This window comes from Anolis carolinensis, chromosome 1, assembly GCF_035594765.1.
Source record: "Anolis carolinensis isolate JA03-04 chromosome 1, rAnoCar3.1.pri, whole genome shotgun sequence".
Classification (NCBI taxonomy): domain Eukaryota; kingdom Metazoa; phylum Chordata; class Lepidosauria; order Squamata; family Dactyloidae; genus Anolis; species Anolis carolinensis.
The window spans coordinates 154,904,625-154,924,864 of NC_085841.1; the positions used below are offsets into that span (position 1 = coordinate 154,904,625).

Genomic DNA, 20,240 nt, shown 5'->3' on the forward strand with positions numbered 1-20,240 from the left:
TATCTCGGAGACAATTTTAAAAAAACTTCAGGTGTCTACAGACAACTCTGACTCTTCGGCTTAGAAGTGGAGATGAGCACCAACCCCCAGAGTCAGATACGACTGGATTTAACATCAGGGGAAACCTTTACCTTTACTTTACCTTCAGCCAGATGTCCCTCATTACCCTCCAACTTGCGGATTTTTAAAATCCACTTCAGAGAAAGGTGTGAGGACAGTGGGGCACCATTTCCCAGGACTGACAGGTCTGTGTCTAAACTAACTGTCAGGTCTCAGAATTTTTAAACCCACTTTCTTAACCCGCATTTTGATGCAGTCTGGAAGCACCCTTAGTATCTCCAGGGAGAACCTAAAAGAAGTACCGATCTCCTTTACTCTCTCCATCATTTTGCCACATCTAGCCTTTTGAATGCTTAGGTAAGAAAATTGTAGTGACCAGAAACAGTTGTCTCCCTGACAGCTTTCCCCTCTTCACAGAACGACTTTTAACGTTTCAGTGGGTCATATTGAAAGGTCAAATTATACATGAGTATATACAGTAACATAAAACATTGTTGTAATGACTGAAAACAAGGCTAATGGTTCATTTTTGCACAATTATCAATCTTGATTGCTAGCTATGCATAGTACATCTTATTCTATACTAGATCAGATAATGTAGTTGGTACGTCTTATTATTTTCTACAATAGGTGGCTTCCTTGTGGGAAAATGCAAAGGGTCAAGTGTATTAACTCTGTAGTATTCAAAGTGCTAGTCTGCAGACCAGTGCTGCTTTGAAAACTATTGGCTGCTTGTCTGCAGCAAATCTCATGGAAAGAAGGAAACAGTCATAGCCAATGGGCACAACTATAGTACCAGCCCCTGACAGGTTAGGAAAAAAGCAACCTGCTGGGAACCACATCAGATAGCTCAAGAAGCCCTGTATTAGCCCAAGGTTATGACAACACAAATCATCCCTTCTTCACCTATTTATATGCGATTTCTCCATCCCTCACCCCCTTTGGCACAATAATAATTTAAGCTGACATGTTCCTTCTTACCCCAGGTACAATTGGAAAGAGTTATTTGGGAGCCTCCCCCCTCCATGCTGGCTGTTTAGCCTCCCTAAATTATAACTGATGTTTTTTCCCATGCAGGGGAAACAATACATGGAAGACAGAGGAAGAAAAATTTCTTACCCCAAACTGATTGTTATAAGTTAGTCTTCAAAAAGGTAGACTGGTACCTTTTCTTGAAGTGAACTACTGTTGTTTGCAATAAACAATTTTTTAAATCACGATTATGGCTGCTATGGGTGGGCATTGTAGAAGAAGCAATTCAGTTCTCATTTGCTGCATCGATTTTTGGGTGGAAAGTTGCCCTTTCCTGTTCTTAGTGTTCAGCGTAACGTGACATGACATGCATACGATGTAGCATGAAACACCCAGCAGGAGAATGTTAACCATTGGCAATCATGTTTATGTATTACACAGCAGCACAAGCAAACCCATTTCCTAGCTCTTTCTGTCACATGCACACAGTGCCGCAGCTCATATAATCCACTGAGTGACATTATGAGGTTTCCCTGTACTCAGAGCAGACTGCAAAACTGAATGCATTATGAGAAAAAAAGTATTTTCTTCCCTTACCAAAGTAATGAAAGAGCTATAGAAGGAAAGAATCCATTCCCTAGATTATTACAGTATCTAGCAGTTGTCAACCCAAGCAGGCTTTTTTAAAAAATCATTCCTGACTATCCCAAAGTACCTTGTAAATTTGTAAGTAAATAGCTTTATGCCCCAACAAAAATATGTCAGAACTACAAATAATGAAAAGATATTTATGCTTCATTGGAATAAAAGTAGCTAATTAGCTAGTGTCAGTACAATATTCAGAAGGGAGAGAACATTACATACAGTGAAGTCCTTGTTTTGTGGTTTAGCTCAAAGATAAATAGCAGTTGGCTTTTAAAAAATAATCTAAAGAAACGGAATACAGAGAATAATAGTCTTTATTGGGTAATTCTTTGTAAGGGTAAGAGAGGAACTATTACCATTTTGAACACAACCTAAATCTACAAAAAGTAGGACACACTTACACTAACTACTTAGATTGCTTTGGAACCAGTTTGGGAAGAACTGGTTTTGCTGTGCATATAATTAAATTGTTATGACAGGAACAGGTTTGAATTCAGAAAGGTGATTACATTAGCTATGGAAGGTGGCTTAAACCAGAGTATTTTTCCCCATTTCTGTTGGAGATGCACACCAGTGCTCCAAAGGCATAAGAGGGCGAGGGAGAGAAAATGACAATTAGTGAAGGAAGAAATCAGTTACATTTAGGGCTCGCTGACATGTATTACACTGCTTAACTTGGAGTTTCAATTTTTGATGTGCTTTAAACTCTTTGGTTCATGCTGCAGCATGCTTTGGTGGCTTGCATATTGTAGCCACCACAATGTGGAGTCGCTTTAAATGGTCAGTCTAGATGTGACCTTCGAGAAGGGGAACACTACACATTGAACAGAAGTGCAGTCCACTGGCATTTGGAGTTTATTCATTAACCTTCTACAGGAATTTTGAATGTTACTGGAAGGCAACCTGATTAAAGAGGTTTGCCCTGTCAGGCTGCTTTCCAAGCCAATTTTGTCCCAAAAGACACTCTGTTGGCTCTCTGCAACAAATGAGGGACTATATACATTCTGACTGACTAACTTTTTTGTTTGAGGCTTATATTTTGGAGACACTACTGTATTCGCCAGGCCTGCATAACTCAGCTTTCTTCCCCACCCAATCAGATATCCCTGAACCTAAGCCTTGAATCACAATACTGAATTCACCTGAACTATCTACTCTTCTTTGCTGTGGAAATCTGTTCTTCCTCACAGTTTTGATATGATGTGGAATTCCTCCATGTTGACTTCACCACAGCGCAACCTAGTAATAACACAGCCCAGCTCCTCAAAAATACCTTGATGTCTTGGTTTTTAGGCCTATTCCTGGAATTATTTGGGGCGCTGATTCAGAAAATTGCATTGGATAGACCTCATCAGCTCTAGTTTCCTAGATATGGTTATTATCGTATTCATGCCAAGTCCCAGGTATACTTTTAATACAATATTTTAAGGAAGTCTTAAATATAACATAAATGGTCAAAAACTAAGTCCTTGGGGCTTAGTGTTAAAGCACACTCCAACCTCTGAAAACAATACAAGGTCTGAATTCCAAATCCAAAGACTATGGTCACACCGAGAGAGTTCCAGATTCAACAAAGCCGATCAGGTCAAATATAACAGAGTCCAAGGTTGAGAGCGAAATCCAAACAAAGAAGTCAAGATATAGTCCAGAGACATTGTCGCCGAAAGTGTCCAGAGTTTCACCATGAATCGAGATGTTGCTTCCAGCAACAGGACTGCAAACTTGAGAACTTTTTATTCTATGTTCTCAGGTATTGTTTGTGAAAGGCCCTTCTCTCTTCTAATCACACATACTTGTGACTAGCAGCACATTCCCATTTCAATTATAAAAGGCACAGAGCACTTAATCCTTCCTCAGCTCGCCTTGATGGGAAGTGGTAGCTTCTGTTGAAGGCTCTTCTTCTACACTGACTAAGATTGGCTGGGGGGAGGGCCTGCTGATCTCCAAGCCCAACACTGGCCCTTCTAACAATCCCTAATCCTTGCTGTCAGAGCTGTCCTAGACAGTTATCATGATTTCCTATTGGTGGGCAGATGATGACAGGTATATGGCATATGTTCTGTATCTCAGAAACTAGAGCTGATAATTGAAAACAGATGCCATTTTTGGAATCAAATATGCCCAGAAACAAAGCTAACATTCTATATCCACAGATTTCAAGTATCCATTGCTTGAAAAAAAATTTTTTTAAAAAACTCCAATGAACATGTCCCATTATATATAATGGGACTTCATCATCCTTGATTTTGGTATCCAAAGGAAACCTGGAAACAAAGCCCAGCTGATACCATAGACCTACTATAGATAGAAAGCGAGGGCAATATGCTTGGAGCAATACAGGATTTTTTAAAAGTTTAATTAGCACTTTGCTGCATTGGAGAGCTTAGAAATATTTTGTGGGTATTTGAGAGTTTGGGAACTTTTAACTGTATCAGCAGTAGTAATATAAAAACAATGACTGAGATCCTGGACTGTTATTCAGTGTATGTCAAAGACATATATCTCAATAAGCTGAGGTATGATCTAGGTTCTTTAACTGAGAGCTATGATAAATTGCATATGCCGACAGCTGATTTAGTTATAAGGCTCTCTTCAGAATGAAACCGTGCTGTGACTCAGTTGTTGCTAGCAATAAACTTGTCATTCATTGTGTTTATCAATTTAATCAATAATCAGAGTCCTGATGCAGGAACTGTTGGGTATGTTGGTGTATACGCCAGTGAGGAACTGAATTTGAAAAGCTGTACATTTTAAAAATTATATGCCGTGAATGTAGCTAACAATTCAGAACCAGTGAAGATTTGCTTAGCCATGAAAATAGTATGATACTGTGTGTGTAACTCCTGGGATGATGCACTTTAAGCTTCCACAGCAGAAAAACAATTTTACATTCCCCAGCTTTGCATTTATTTTTATCTCTCATTGTTTTCATCTTTCTTTCCTTCTTTAAAAAAAGGGTAGGGTGGTGAAACAAGATCCTTGAAATGTATTAAAACGCCTTGTACAGAAAAGTCCGATCCAGATAATCATGGGTTTGCAGAGCCGGCCCAAGATAATTTTCAAGTGTAAGCGAATAGAAATTTTGGTGCCCCCCCCCCCCCCCACACACACACACACACACCAAACCACATGAACAGGCCAGCAGAGCATTGGATAAGCAAAAATGTTGGATAATATGAAGGGCAAGTGTGAATAACTGCAGTTGATCACCTTGATTAGCATAGAATAGCCTTGCTAGACATGGTTATGGTTATTGAGCATTATTCCTAGCAGTGCAATAATTGAGGACTTTTTAAGTATTGACCACTGGACTGATTCTGGACTATGATTTTGAACTTATGTGGTTGTAATTGTTGTTTTTAATAGTTTTTGTTTTAATGTTTGAGTTTAATTGTCATTATATTATTGGAATTTGTATGTCGGCCATCGAATTGTTGCCAATTGTGAGGCCACCCTGAGTCCTCTTCGAGTGAGAAGGGTGGGACAGAAGTATGGGAAATAAATAAATAAATAAATAAAATCAGGACAGTAAAAAAAGAACACTCAAAAACAGGGGAATTCCAAACATGAAACAATCAGGGCCAGCTAACACCTCTCAACAAAGATATACAAACCCCACTTGCTTAGTTTCCAACAGACCTCACAACCTCTGAGGATGCCTGCCATAGATGTGGCCCTCCTCTGGACACTTTCCAGCATTATTTGGCAGAGAAGGAGAAAGAATTTGGGCCCTTCCACACAGCTCTATAACCCAGGATATCAAGGTAGGATAACCCACATTACCTGCTTTGAACTGGATTGTCTGAGTCCTTACTGCCATATATCCCAGTTCAAAGCAGGTAATGTGGGTTATTTGTTTGAAGCCATTCTTCCACGTTCTAGTCTCCAAGGCAGAAGATAACAAGCTTGCTCCCTCCTCCCTATGACTGCCTCTCACATAATTATACATGATGAGGAAATTCCCAGCTTGATTTCGTCCCCACAGGCTATATGATTATGTGGGATGCAGGACTTCTTTGGGGTCAGAAACACCGTTTCCCGCCAAAGGGAAGGGGATGGGGTCTCAGAAACATAATGAGGCAACATAACACATGGGCAAGTAGGAACACATAAACAGAAACACTGAGCTTTTAGGGTAATTTTATATACATGAGAGATGTCGTTTCCCAAAGTACCCTAGCAAGCCAGACTCCTTGGCACATAAATCCTGGGGGACTCTAAAGAGAGGGATGAAGGACGGAATGTCCCCAAGTTTGGGAAGGCGCGGGGCCAGGATGGCCCCGATAGAGGGAAAAGATGAACTGATTGCAAAAGAGCGAATAAGGAGGTTGCGAGTTCGAATACCGCTCAGGGACAAAAATGTCAAAATCAGTTGGAAATGTTTTGCCAGAGAAGGCAAGGCTTGACAGCTCAATTTATTTATTTACTACATTTATATGCTGCCCTTCTCACCCCAAAGGGGACTCAGAGCAGCTTACAAATTACATTCACATACAATACATTATATTATTAGCATAGTAAAACAATAGTATTAAATTACTATATTGTACTAAATCATTACATTGTAATATTATTAGTAATATTACATTTAATATATAACATATAATTAAAATTATTAAATTGCATTATTATCAGTATTATATCGTAATAATAAATAAATAAATAAAGTTTTATTATTCTTATTCTTAGAAGATAAAGGGAAAAGATGAATGATTACAAAGAGCGAATAACTATAAGTTCCGGATTGCTATTGTTACAGGGCAGTCGGTGGCTCCCAGAAAGAGCACCAGACTCAGAACCAGGAGGCTGCGAGTTCGAATCCCGCTCAGGAACAAAAATGTCAAAATCAGCTGGAAAAAGGCATGGAGGGTACGGGGCGCACAGAGAGCTGCCAAGGCACATGTTTTGCCCGAGAGCGCCCCCCGTCAACGTGCGCCCAACTCGGAGGCGTAATTGGCGTGCCATGTTGGACCGGCCCTGTGGGTTTGAAATACAAGAACTAATACACTAATAAATCAGTGCTACATTTTTTAAAAGGAATACCTGTCACTTTCTTTTAAAAAGGGAGACAAATTGACTAGTTTTCTGAAGGAGAGAATCTTCCTGTGGAATGCCACATAAGATATATATGTGATAGCTTACCAACAGGTTGAACATAGAGAAGGAAGACTCCTTTATATTTTGCCAAGTGGATACAGATGGATCTCTTTGGTTATTAATACCCAGAACATTTGTAGAGCCCTATAGGTAGACGATAGCCTCGGCTTTCCCATATTTCCCACTAACGTAAAACAAGAGACATAGACACTTGGGTCTAAAAGAAATCCCATGTAATCCCGTAAACTAAAAGAAACCTATGAACTTGTTAGGATTTTTTTTTATCGTATCAGAAGCAAATTGAGGCAGGTCACTTCTGGTGTGACAGAATTGGCCATCTTCAAAGACGTTTCCAAAGGAATGCCCGGCTGTGCTACCCTCCTGCGGGGGGATTCTCTCATGTCCCCGCATGGGAAGCTCACCTTGTCTCATGGATTTAAACCTCAATTTTCAGGTCAGCAGTTCAGCCGGCACAAGGGTTTAAGAAATGTCTTAAATTTCTTAAGAATTGTCTTAAAATTAAACATAACTTGGAATAACTGTATTTCCAAACCCTTGGAGTTTTTTAAATCAGGAACATGTTTATCCAAGCAAAAGTGTTAGTACAGAAAGAAGAGATCACATACAAAGCCACAATGTGCAAGAATTTGAATCCCAGGCAGAACTATTCTGTAGCCACCCAGGCAACACTTACAAATCCAAATTAAATGCCATATGAAATTCTTTCCATATGAAATTCATTTCAGTATTGGAACAACATTGTAAAATAAGATTAAGTACTGTTGTATGTGCGCACCAGCCAAACACAGCAGTAACAAGACGTAAAATATGTTGGAATGAAATAATAAGGTATTTATTTATAGTGTCAGAAGCAAATTGAGAATACACTATAATATATAAAAAAACCACAAAGTTAAAAACTTAGCATTATGCTAAATTTCCTTTGACTAGAAGCTGGCCACTTGGAGTGCCTCTGGTGTCGCTGTAAGAAGGTCCTCCACTGTACATGTGTCAGGGCTCAGGCTGCATTGTAGTGAATGGTCTGTGGTTTGCTGTTCTCCACACTCACATGTTGTGAACTCCACTTTGTAGCCCCATTTCATAAGATTGGCTCTGCATCTCGTGGTTCTGGACCGCAGTCTGTTCAGCGCCTTCCAGGTCGCCCAGTCTTATGTGTCCCAGGAGGGAGTTTCTCATCTGCTATTAGCCACTGATTGAGGTTCCAGATTTTTACCTGCCACTTTTGGACTCTTGCTTGCTGTGGTGTTCCTGCAAGAATTTCTGTAGATCTTAGGAAGCTGTTTCTTGATTTAAGTCATTGGCTTGCTGGCTGATATCCAAACAGAGGATCGGCCAGAGATGTCAATGCCTTGGTCCTTTCATTGCTGGCTGCTACTTCCCGGCAGATATCAGGTAAAATGGGAGGGTTATATTTTTGTTCTCCTGGCTACTTTTAAAAGCAAAAGCACGATAATTTTCCAGATCCATATATATATTTAAACAGTACTCGTTCATATCTTTCACATTTAAAAATAACAAACTATTTAAATCCATTTAAGACAGTAATGGGCAACTGTAAAAGACTAAGGGGCCACAAAAGGATATTGGAGGGCTGTACACATTCCTGAAACCTGAGTGTGTGTGTCATCTCAAAAATTCCACACTGGGAAGTGGGATATAGGGGCATATTTTCTGGGCCTATAGGGGACCCAGGGGGTATTATTTAGGGACATGTTTAATAAAAAAATATTTATTTTTGAAAAGCTTTACTAGATTTGATTTTGTTTTGCAAGCCCAAGGGGGCTTCAAACACGTTGGAATGCTCTCTAAGGAGTCATTTTGGATGAAAAACCTAGGCTACATTTTTCCCACTCCTAATTTAAGACTATGGAACAGAAGGGAAGATAGTCAAATTAGCTGTGATAGAACTTCCTTTATTTCAGTCATTTCAACTCATCTTCCCTCCTCCTACAATTCCTCTCTCTCATTCCAATCAAAACCAAACCAACGCTACCCCTTTCTGCTTCTGGCAGTGGCTTGTCGCTGCCGAGCAGGTGCAGAGCACCAAATTGAAAAGCAAATAACAAATTGTTCAATGTAGAGGTGGTAATGTAATCGACCCCCCCATCCCGTGTTAAATATTGTTTTATTATCTAAGGATAGTGAGGTTGGGTTAAAAATTTTAATTTATATAAAATTGTCTGTAGAACAGCTGCTTCTTCTCTGAGGGCTGCAGACTTTAGCCATATATGGAGCTTGTGGTCACAAGTAATCCTTTCTGCCACCTGCCCACTGCCAGCATTTGCTCTGCAGTACCGTTTTTTTGCTGTGTTGAGGCTATATTTAGGCTTGCCAATGTACTAAGCACACTCATCATTTGCACATGCATAGAAGCCATTATGAGGATAATTTTGACAGTGGCAGAAATGGCAGGCATGCCCAGAAGGGTCTTCGAGGCCCGAGTGTAACCAAGAGAGAAAGTGGTTTGTGACAATCTTGAGGAGAATTTTCTTTGAAGTGTATTTCTTCCCAGGGGTTTCAAAAACAGCTGCAGCATGCAATGGAACAATAAGATGGCAAACAATGACACGGTGGTAGTATTCAATAGAAAGGTGGTGTAATGCTATTACTGTCTAACAACATGGATGCAGTTTTATACCACTCTAGCATGATGTAAAGTTTCAGCTTATGTAAACTAAGATATAGTTATCCTTCTTTGTGGGTATATTTCAGAATTTTGAGGTGCAGATCTCAGGGTGAGGGTGAACAAAAATGTGGGTAAAACATACAAAACTATGTTGTATTCAGTAGAATGTGTTGTCGAAATGGTCAAATCTTAAGGGGAAATGCAAAATGTGTGTAGTATACATTTTTAGAGCTGCTAGAATTAGCTTAAGAATGGAAAAATGAGAACCCTTGAGGCATCACAACCAGCAAATTACACCACCCCTTCTACTGTTGCATCCCTTAAAGCATCATGAAATTCTGTAACAAGCAGATCTCTCTTGATCAAATCTGCATTATGTGACATTTAAGCTCTATTCTGAGCATTCTGTCATTTATATTACCACTTATATTCTGAGGTTGTCTGCAGGCTGTTCGCCTGGCTCCCCCTCTGCCGCTTCTCTGAGGAGACAAGCAGCCAAATGTAGGTGAGAAGTGGAGCCAGAGAAGGCAGGCAAAAGGGGAGAAATCACCAGCCTTTTGAACTGTGATGGTGGGAGGGGAAGGATTTGGCAAAATGGTGAGCAGAGAAACACCAGTGGTGACAAGGCATATTTGGCTGAAGGGACTGCTGATTTCTTGTCTTTTGGCTGCCCTCTCTGGCTCTACTTCCCCAGAAAAGGAGGCAAGTGGGCTGACTGCGGACAACTAGGGTCAAAGGAAGATGGGACAATGGCAAAGTGAAGCTGAAGAAAGCAGACAAAAGATGAGAAATTGGCAGCCCCTTCGGCCAAATATTCCTCATCACCACTGATGTTTCTTCACTCACCATTCAGCTAGATCCCACCCTCTTCAGCGTTGCCGGCTCAAGATGCTCCCAATTTCTCATGCCTGCCTTCTAATGCGCCTCATAATGAGCCCATAAGTTGTACCCTGGAGCTATCCATAGGTAAAGGGAAAAGATATTCCCCTGACATTAAGTCTAGTTGTGTCCGACTCTGGGGGTTGGTGCTTATCTCCATTTCTAAGCCGAAGAGCCGGCGTTGTCCGTAGATACCTCCAAGGTCATGTGGCCAGCATGACTGCATGGAGCGCCGTTACCTTCCCGCTGGAATGGTACTTATTGAGCTACTCACATTTGCATGTTTTTGAACTGCTAGGTTGGCAGACACAGGGGCTAACAGTGGAAGCTCACACTGCCCCCCAGATTTGAACCACCAACCTTTCGGTCAGCAAGTTCAGCAGCTCAGCAGTTTAACTTGCTGTGCCACTGGGGGCTCCAGGAGCTGGATAGTTATACCAAAATCCATAATTTGGGCCCCAAAACTGCCATTGACTTATACACGAAGTCAATTTATACAAAGGAGCCCTCGGTGGCGGAGAGGGTTAAAGCCTTGTGACTTGAAGGTTGGGTTGCTGACCTGAAGGCTGCCAGGTTCAAATCCCACCCGAGGAGAGCGCAGATGCGCTCCCTCTATCAGCTCCAGCTCCATGCGGGGACATGAGAGAAGCCTCCCACAAGGATGATAAAAACATCAAACATCCGGGCATCCCCTGGGCAACGTCCTTGCAGACGGCCAATTCTCTCACTCCAGAAGCAACTCAGGTTGCTCCTAACACGAAAAAAAAATTATGCAAAGTATATACGAGAAGCAGCAGGTTGTTCTCTTTTGTTGCCTCTCACAAAAGGACAAAAGGAAAAGCACACACTTGCCACATGAATTGCAGCTAAAAAGAGGCAGCATTGTGTCACAGTTTGAGTTTTGAACTAGAACACTGGGATACCCGGATTTGAATCCCCTCTCTGCCATGCAAACTCACTGGGTGACCATGGAGAAACCATGCCTTCTCAGTCCCAAATGAGAGCAATAACAACCCCTATTTGAACAAATGATCCCCAATAAATACTATGATAAGTTCACATGAGGATCATCATAAGTCAAAAAATGACATGAAGGCTCACACCTGAATTCACTAAAACATATCTTTAACGTCAGTATTGATTGGGGAATCGAGTGAGTTGAGTAGAATAGGGAAAATGTCAATGGATGAATGATTTAATGACTGGATTAGTAAGATCTGTTTCAAGGTGTTTTGTTTTATCTGTATTCTTTTAGACTATCTGAAGAGGGCTTCTCAGTAATTACAATGAAGGCATTACCAGGTGGATGGCATTCCAGTTTGTAATTCCAGCTTGGTTCTCAGAGGAGTGTTAAATATTCAGACATGTTGAATCTTACTCCTAGCAATAAACAGGACACTTAAGGCATTTGCATTTCGGTCCTAAGGTACACTTGACATTATTTGTTCCCATGATGGAGGTCAGTGTGTGCTCGGATATGCAAGGTCTGTGTAAATAGCAGCTTAGATTCCAGTGGGAACTCTGATACCAGGTTTCCCAAGTTTTCCATCGCTGCTTCATTTGAGTACCTTGAGAGAATCCTCTGTTTTTGATCTCGCTGTAGACATTTGGTTATGGCAGTATGAACACTCTGCAGGCGCTCATTGCAATGTCTGTCCAGTTCTGACTGAAATCCCTAAGCCTCCATATAAACATTATATGAGCCCCAGTGATGTGCTTTCAAAGACCTAGAGCCATTTTCAGTGGAGTTATGTGTTCATGTGCAGTGAATGTTAAAGTCATTGTTTGACTTCCACACCTGGGAAAATCCCATGAAAATGTACTATACTTTTTCACAGATGTTCTTATTATCAAAACCTAAGAGAAATCATAGAGCTTGTCTATAGGGCCATTGGGTTGTTGTGAATTTTCCGGGCTGTTGTTCATTAAAAAGGCCATTGTTCATTAAAGGATACCCTTGCATGGCTTTTATATCTAATGCATGTTACGACATCTGTTGTCAGATTCAAACACTAGGCAAAACAGCATTTAGATCAGGGGGCCTTCCACAACCACACAATTATAGCATTAAGATTCCACTTTAATTGCTAAGGCAAAATCCCATGGAAATCCAGGATGCCTTGTTTAAAAGGAGTGATGATACTAGTCTTTCGACAGCAGTCTTGACAAAACTCAACGTTAACTTTTCCTGTCTAACTTATATATTCACCAGCTCTGTAGTACTACTACAATTATCATAACAACAACAGTCCTGTGCTTTTTCTTGGCTTTCTGTTCAGCAGGTAATGAACTATCCCTGCCTTCAGAAGCTTTACATATTTCATGGATAAGAATTCATTCTCAATTAAATCCTAAATTTAGCTGTCCTTGTTTCATGTCATTTTTCCTAATAAGTCCTCTACTTTTCACTAGAAAGGTTCAATCTCAGTGGAGTTACACTTGAGTGATAATTACCATTTTTGTAACCTGCTTAGCCTTTCCAGCTCCATGACAAGCTCAATGGCAGTGATTCATTATTATGGGATGCACACAGAGTATTCCTCCTTTTAAACAAATGTGCACTTTATGGAATGGTACCTCCTTCACCGTTTGCTGAACACATTAAAATATAGATACATATCCTATGACTCTTTTAATTCAAGACAGAAAAGGGGCAGTAGAGGATCAGACCTATAGCTACCGCAAGGCAAAATCAATTTTTCCTTCACTACCCAAATATCTAGCATTGCAAAGAATAACACACTGAAATTTTTTCACATCTAGAGTTCTTATATTCACTGTGTTCATATTCCCTATATCAGTAATGATAGTACTTTGCCCCCTTGGTATCTACAGGGAATTGCTTCCAGGGTTTTCTGTGGATACCAAAAAATGTGGATTAACCAATCGTTTATTCTTATTAAGTGCAACTAGATGATGTCTAATACTGCTAAACTGCAGTTTATCAGCTATTAAAAATAAATACAACAGAAAGTCAAAAATAAAAAACACAAAGAGAAGCAACGAGTTACAAAATTCTCACTCTATCTGGTGGTTGTTATTCCTTATTGGTCCATACCCTATAAACGATAATCTAATCACATTTCTATTTAAGGCAACACTCTCCTTATTGTGTTGTTGAAGGCTTTCATGGCTGGAATCACTAGGCTGCTGTGAGTTTTTCGGTCTGTATGACCATGTTCCAGAAGCATTCTCTTCTGACACTTTGCTCAAACAGACAAGAGTTCTTTCTCCCACCCTGGACCTTCTACAGATATATAAAACCCACTTGTCTAGTTTCCAACAGACCTCACAACCTCCGAGGATGCCTGCCATAGATGTGAGCGAAATGTCAGGAGAGAATGCTTCTGGAACATGGGCATACAGCCCAGAAAGCTCACAGCAACCCAGACTCTTCTTACTCATTAATCCCACAGTTGATAAACCCACCCATTATTGCAATGAAAAGGTAATGAATAGCTTGTGGCCATTTCTGAGGCCCCATCTACACTGCCATATAAAATACAGATTATCTGCATTGAACTGGGTTATATGGCAGTATAGACTCAGATAATCTAGTTCAAAGCAGATAATGTGAATTAACTGCTTTGATCATCTGTATTATGTGGCAGTGTAGATCCAGCCTGAGTTCAGTCTGGAGCAATTCTGCTATGGCCATTTTTAAAGATCTGGTCCTTTTACATCCCAGCATTTTGACTCATTATAGGCTTCCTTTTTGTCATAAGTCTCTTAGCTGGAATCCTGTTGTGGACTCAAGTCTTTGTAAGTGGACTTACTCTGTAGGAAATTAGAATTGTGAAGTTGGGTTAAACCATATCTTCTAGAGGTTTGCTATTACATTACTATGTAGCAGGGGCAGCAAAGTGTTCAACTCGTATATTGGTGCCTGGGGCACAATGGGGCCAATGTACAATGTGACCAATGTAAACCAGTCCTGACGCACATTGCCTCAATGGTTATGTGCATCGCATCAGTCCTGGTACTCTTGCTGGCATGTAATCACAACTAAGGAATTAGATTTCTTAGTACCTCTATTACATAGTTAAGTATACATAAGATTACATAATTTAACAAGTTATATAGGAAAGGTAACACAGAGAGGAGGGAGGATTCTGGGGACAGGGTTTTTTTTCTTCTTCTTCTTAATTTTTTGATTACATCTGCCTCCTTCCCCTTTTTTATGTATTGTAATAATTATAAATAAAATGTAAAAAAAAAAAACAAGTTATATAGGGTTCTGCCATTTGCGTCTAGTATTCCCTCACCCTTTTCTCTGAACAACCCTTTGCCTCTCTTACATTTACTTGAGGGAGGGAGGATAAGGTTGACACAGTGCGCTTGAGTGAGCAGAACATTACAGGTGAATTTTTCAATAGTTAGCTCACTCCAAACACAAACATTGGGATGAAATAGTAGCAATTTTGAAGACTTTATCGTAAAGGACCCCAGATAAGTTTTCCATTTCCTGAAATTGCAGGGTATGTACTCGGTCTACAAATGAGAGGGGAATGTAGAAGTGGCTGAACAGGTGCTTGTTTAAAACGGTTTCTTTTCCTATGAGCACAGGCAGTCCTATCCTCTCACATTGTTCTGTTCTGTATTTCCCCCTTGTGCTTGGCCAGCTTGCTATGTTCTTTCATTGCTGGAATGATCCATCTATTCCTCTCCTGCCGGGTGCTCAGTGTGCTGAAGTAAGAATCCTGTCTCATACACTCTTGGCTTCAAGGAGCAGCAAGGGCTTTTGCCAGATGCCTGAAACTTTAGATGCTCTTGCTAATTACCTTATTTGTGGTCAGCCCTCTCCCAAGCTATGCTAAACATTGGACTGCAATCACACACCGGGCAGCTAGTATCCTCTTAGGCTGTTACAGCATCAGTTGCCTAGTCTACTTTTAGGATTCTGTGATCCTTAGATGTAGGTGGAGTCAGAATTTCAAGCACTGGCTTTTGAGAGCAGATTAGAGGGTTTTACTTTTGTAATTTCTTTTATTGATGAATAATTAGCAAATCTTAAAAGAAACTCATAGATTTCTTTTTTTAGTCTATTAGGCCTGTTATTAACAAATGTGATGATAAAATTTAATCATCACAGAGTGAATGGAGTGAGAAATGGATTGCCTGATTTTTGGGATATTTTCACAATTTCAAGCAATTCTGGTGATCTATGTAATATTGACAAATGTGCAGTATCCTTACATTGGCTTTGAAATAGTTTACTGATGATTATGGTGTGTGTGCTGTGTTAAATGTCCACAAAAGAGAACAAATCATTTCATCAATTTTCTCCAAGCTATCAGAAATCCTTTTTTTAAAAACCCTATGGCAATTTTGAATGTGTAACCTAGAGCTACACACTCATGATTGTTTTGTATTTCACAATCACTATGTAGCTTCTCATTTAGTTTAGGAGTGAAGTAGGGTCTGTGAAAGTTCCCTAATCTCTATATACTCTCTATATATCATCAGCTGTGACTGACAGGGGTCTGTTCCACTAAAGATCAGTAATCAGCTGACTGCCATTCCCATTTGCTCTTGAACAAGTGACCTTCAGCTCTGATTTTGCTTTTTGCAGTAGCAATTATTCACTGGAGAAGGTCGACCCCCGAGCGATGAGAACAGACCCTGGCAAGTGGGGATTGGGCTGGGAATCACTGTTTTGCACCATAACTACAGTGCTTATGCTTATTTATTTATTTATTTATTTATTAACAGCATTTCTATTCCACCCTTCTCACCCCAAAAGGAACTCAGGGAGGATGACAGGACACATATACAGCAAATATTCAATGTCGTTATACGGACAAGATAGACAACAGATAGAGGTATTTATAGGAAGTTCCTTTCTTGGGCTTCCTGGAGGTTGTGCTTGATTCCGGACACATGGGGAGTGCCGTCGCTCCATCCTCCATGTCGAAGAGCCCATGGTCACAGACTTTCCTCCTTTCTTTGATCACTGGGAATTTCTGGTATTTCCTTTTTATGGTGCCATGAAATGCCTCCCTGCTTAAACAATATCTAATTTATCTACGCACTGCTGTTTTTGAACTGCTTAGGTAGACAATGAGCTGGGCTGAAGGTCAGTCTCTCACCTCGACCCGGGCTTCGAATTCCCAATCTTTCATTTGGTAAGATTTATTGCAAGCTGATGATTAACCAGCTGTTCTAAAGCCCAAAGCTACAAAGTTTGTAAGGTTATCATAAGTCAACAAGTGACTTTTAGGTAAATACCTAAAAATCAGAAATCAGTCTTCCTCCATTCAACAGAGTGCACTCATTAGAGCAGTGGTTCTCAACCTTTGGTCCTCCAGATATTTTAGACTTTGACTCCCAGAAATCTCAGCCAGCTTACCAGCTGTTAGGAATTGTGAGAGCTGAAATCCAAAACACCTGGAGGACCAAAGGGTGAGAACCACTGCAGTAAAGGTTCACAAGGACTACACTGTTAATTTGATATATTTAAGATAATCGGCGAGATATTTCCATCGACAGCTACCAAGGAAATTTGGTGTATGCTGTAGTGACAAAAACATGAATTGACCACCTCTGTCTTTCTGACCCTTCTCACATTTTGCAATATAAAAGTACCGACCTGCAGTCGTTTGATGCACACTTCTTCCTTCCTGAATCCAGCAAGAAAGGTCTTTTTCCCTCTCACCTTTTCATAATAATGTTCTAAGATAGCTGAAGCTATAAAAATGAAACCAATCAGTTGAACACTGCACACAGTAACACGGCATCCAAAGCAGCACAATGCGAGCTTGCAACAAAAGAATCAGACAAAACGCACCAACTGCTTATAAGAAATAAAAGCAAACTTGTACTGTTTAAAAAAAAACCAAAGGGAGATGTTCTTCTTTCATACAACAAAGGAATGTGAAGACAGGGAATTAGTCTCCCGAGAAGATATTCTTTCTGCCTTGAGGTAGCCCAGAAGAGTATCCCGGTGGGTTTTTAAGGTTAAGTTTCAAAATCTCTTTTGTTAGATTAATGTGTCTCCCACAAAGTAGCGTTAACTCAAAAGAGGCTGTGAAAATGTGATCAGCATATGTGGAAGGTTCACATACCAGAGAGCTTTTTGTGTCAGTAACAAAAACAGACATGCACTGGTTTGATTTCACACACTGTAAAAGCAGGGTAGGAAACACAGAAGACTGTCAAATTATAGTAATGGGTGTAGGGGAGAAAGAGCCGATAACTACTTGCTTTTTTATCTTTGTCGTGAATCAATTCCTATCCTTTCAAAGAACTGCTCAGATAAAATGGTGTGTTCTTGTAGATGTATTTGTACATCTTACATTTTGCACACATATTTTAACTTCTTCTGGGCTTTTAAATTCTTCTCCTTTTTCGGTAATACAGCTTGAACTCCTTTACCCCAAAATCCAAAATTGTCCACATGGTTAGCTGAGATAGTGACACCTTTGCTTTTTGATGTATAAAATTACCTTCAGTCTGTGTGCATAAGGTGTATATGAAACATAAAGGAAGTTTGTGTTTAGACTTGGGCCCCATCTCTAGGCTATCTCAAGTTGTATATATATGCTAATACAGGTATACCAAAACACTTCTGGTCCCACACATTTCAGATGAGGACTATTCAACCTGAACTCTGTTGTTTTGTGTCTTTCCATTTAAATGATACAAAGGAGAATATTGTGCCTTCTTAAATCTACATCAGAAACATGATGGCTCCTGGAAATTGAGACAATACTGTGACAGAGTATATAGCTTCACCATTGTTATAATATTGGGCTTCTCCATTTCACCAATACTCAGTGCAACTTGATGCACTGAAGTAAACAGGGTGTTGCCCGAATGTACAACAAGACTCCTGGGATGCATTGAGCAGCATAAAAGGAACAGTTGTCATACTCCTAGATCAGTGGTACTCAACCTGGGGTTCCCAGATGTTTTGGCCTTCAACTCCCAGAAATCCTAACAGCTGACAAACTGGCTGGGATTTCTGGGAGTTGTAGGCCAAAACACCTGGAGACCCACAGGTTGAGAACCGCTGTCCTAGATATTCAGCATAATGCGAGGTCTGAGAGAGTGGCAGCTCGTCTTTTTTCAAGTCACACAACTGTAGTTAGAGAGTTTTGGGTGCCTTCTTTGAAGCGCCTCAGTGCCATCAAGTTATGGATGTGGAGGTATTGAAGGAGGCATCCACTACCTCATTATACAATGCCCTCAATGCAGAGGAGGGCATTGCATATAGAAGTGGTGAGTACTACCTTCTGCAAAATCTGTTAAAATACATATAATTGATATTACTTTGGAATAGGGCACCATTACAATTCCAACTATTAATGGTTATTTGCTTCCCAAATAATCTTTTTGCTACCAAAGCCTATATGTGAGTATTGTGTAAAGTATTTTCACATATACTTTGCCTGAAGTCTGTGTATGGATATGTGTGCATTTGTGTACGAGGCTCAGTAGTCTGGCATTTTAATCTAACCATTTGCCCGTCACAAGACAATGATTTATGGCAAAGAGTAGCCAAAGAGAAATGTTTTCTTAAAAATCATTGAATCATCATTTTGCATTGAAAATTCAATGAAAAATGATGGAGAGTAATAGTTGCCATTCTGGGCTGCTGCACAAACAGGACCATGTCTAACAGAGCAACAGAAGCAAAATCCTCTGTGCAAAATCAGACACGCAACATAAAATGTGGTATCAGTGCTGTGGAATTAATGCAGTTTGTTTTCACTTTAACTGTCTTGGCTCAATATTATGGAATCCTGGGATGTGTAGTTTTACAAGGTCTAGCTTTCACAGCAAAGAGAAACTATAACTACAACTGCCATGATTCCATAGCATGGAGCCATGGCAGTCAAAGTGGTGTCAAACTGCATTAAATCTACAGTGTAGACGCATCCCACAATTTGCAGGGATATATTTGGAAAGGAGAAGGGGTGGTATTAACTCTTTGGAAATGGCTAAAGGAAAATGACTGGCAATAGTCAAAGATTTCTGTGCTCTGAAGCATAGCTCCTAAGATCCTGTTCCGCGTTCTCTGCTCTTGCAGCTCTGCCTCAATAGCTCAAATGTCTGCCTCTTTCTTGCCTCCTGCTGTTGCAATTTTATCTGGAATTTCAGTCTCTAAATGGAGCCTCCAGGATGATGGCTTCTTTCTCCCTCCTAAATGACAGATGTGGGTATGTCATTTAGTCAAACCAAGATGTATATTTAATCCCAAGATATTAGAGATATTTGCCTAAAAATATCAGACTGATGCCATAGCTTGTACAAAGCAGGCTGTTGGCTTTAAGTGTGCTGGCCTTGTACATTTCAATAAATCATTCAGTTGATGAAGGTTAAACATTACTTATCCAGAAGTTTGAAATCTGAAATCTTCCAAAATCCAAAATTGTCTACTTGGGCTGCTAAGATAGCAATATCTCATTATGTATATGTATGCAAATACAGTTATTCCAAAATGCAGAAAAATACAAAATACTTCTGGTTCCAAATATTTAAGATATTCAATCTGAATTTGTTAAATAAAGATTTCCATCCCATCTTTTTACAGAGATGCAATGTGACACTTTTATTTTTAAAATCCCTAAAATAGGAATATGCTTAATAGTCTAGCATCTAATATGGGTAAAATAAATCACTGTATAGATGGCATACAGAAGTGTCAGAATACTTGTCTAACCTGCTGTGTGACCTGTAAGCACTTAGTATCACTTAAGCTAAAAGAGATGTGCAGGAACCGCTCCTCGATATATCTGTTGCTGAGCTGTTCCATTTTAGACTTTCAACTGAGTATGTTAAAAAAAATGCAACCTATTTTTTTCAAAATCACCATGCCAAATAAAAAGCTTTTATAGATTCTTCTTTATGGTCTTCTGATTTTGAATGGGTAGGAATATTTCAGACACCTAATCCTTTATGTTCCAAAATAATAGTTTATGTACCATCCTGAACTTCT

General features: G+C 40.0%; 1 protein-coding gene across 1 annotated transcript in view; it reads left to right on the plus strand.

Annotated features, from left to right (window-relative positions):
* klhl29 (kelch like family member 29) overlaps positions 1-20,240 on the plus strand; it is a 543,161-nt gene that overhangs the window by 492,338 nt on the left and 30,583 nt on the right. The gene's annotated exons all lie outside the window — the stretch shown is intronic.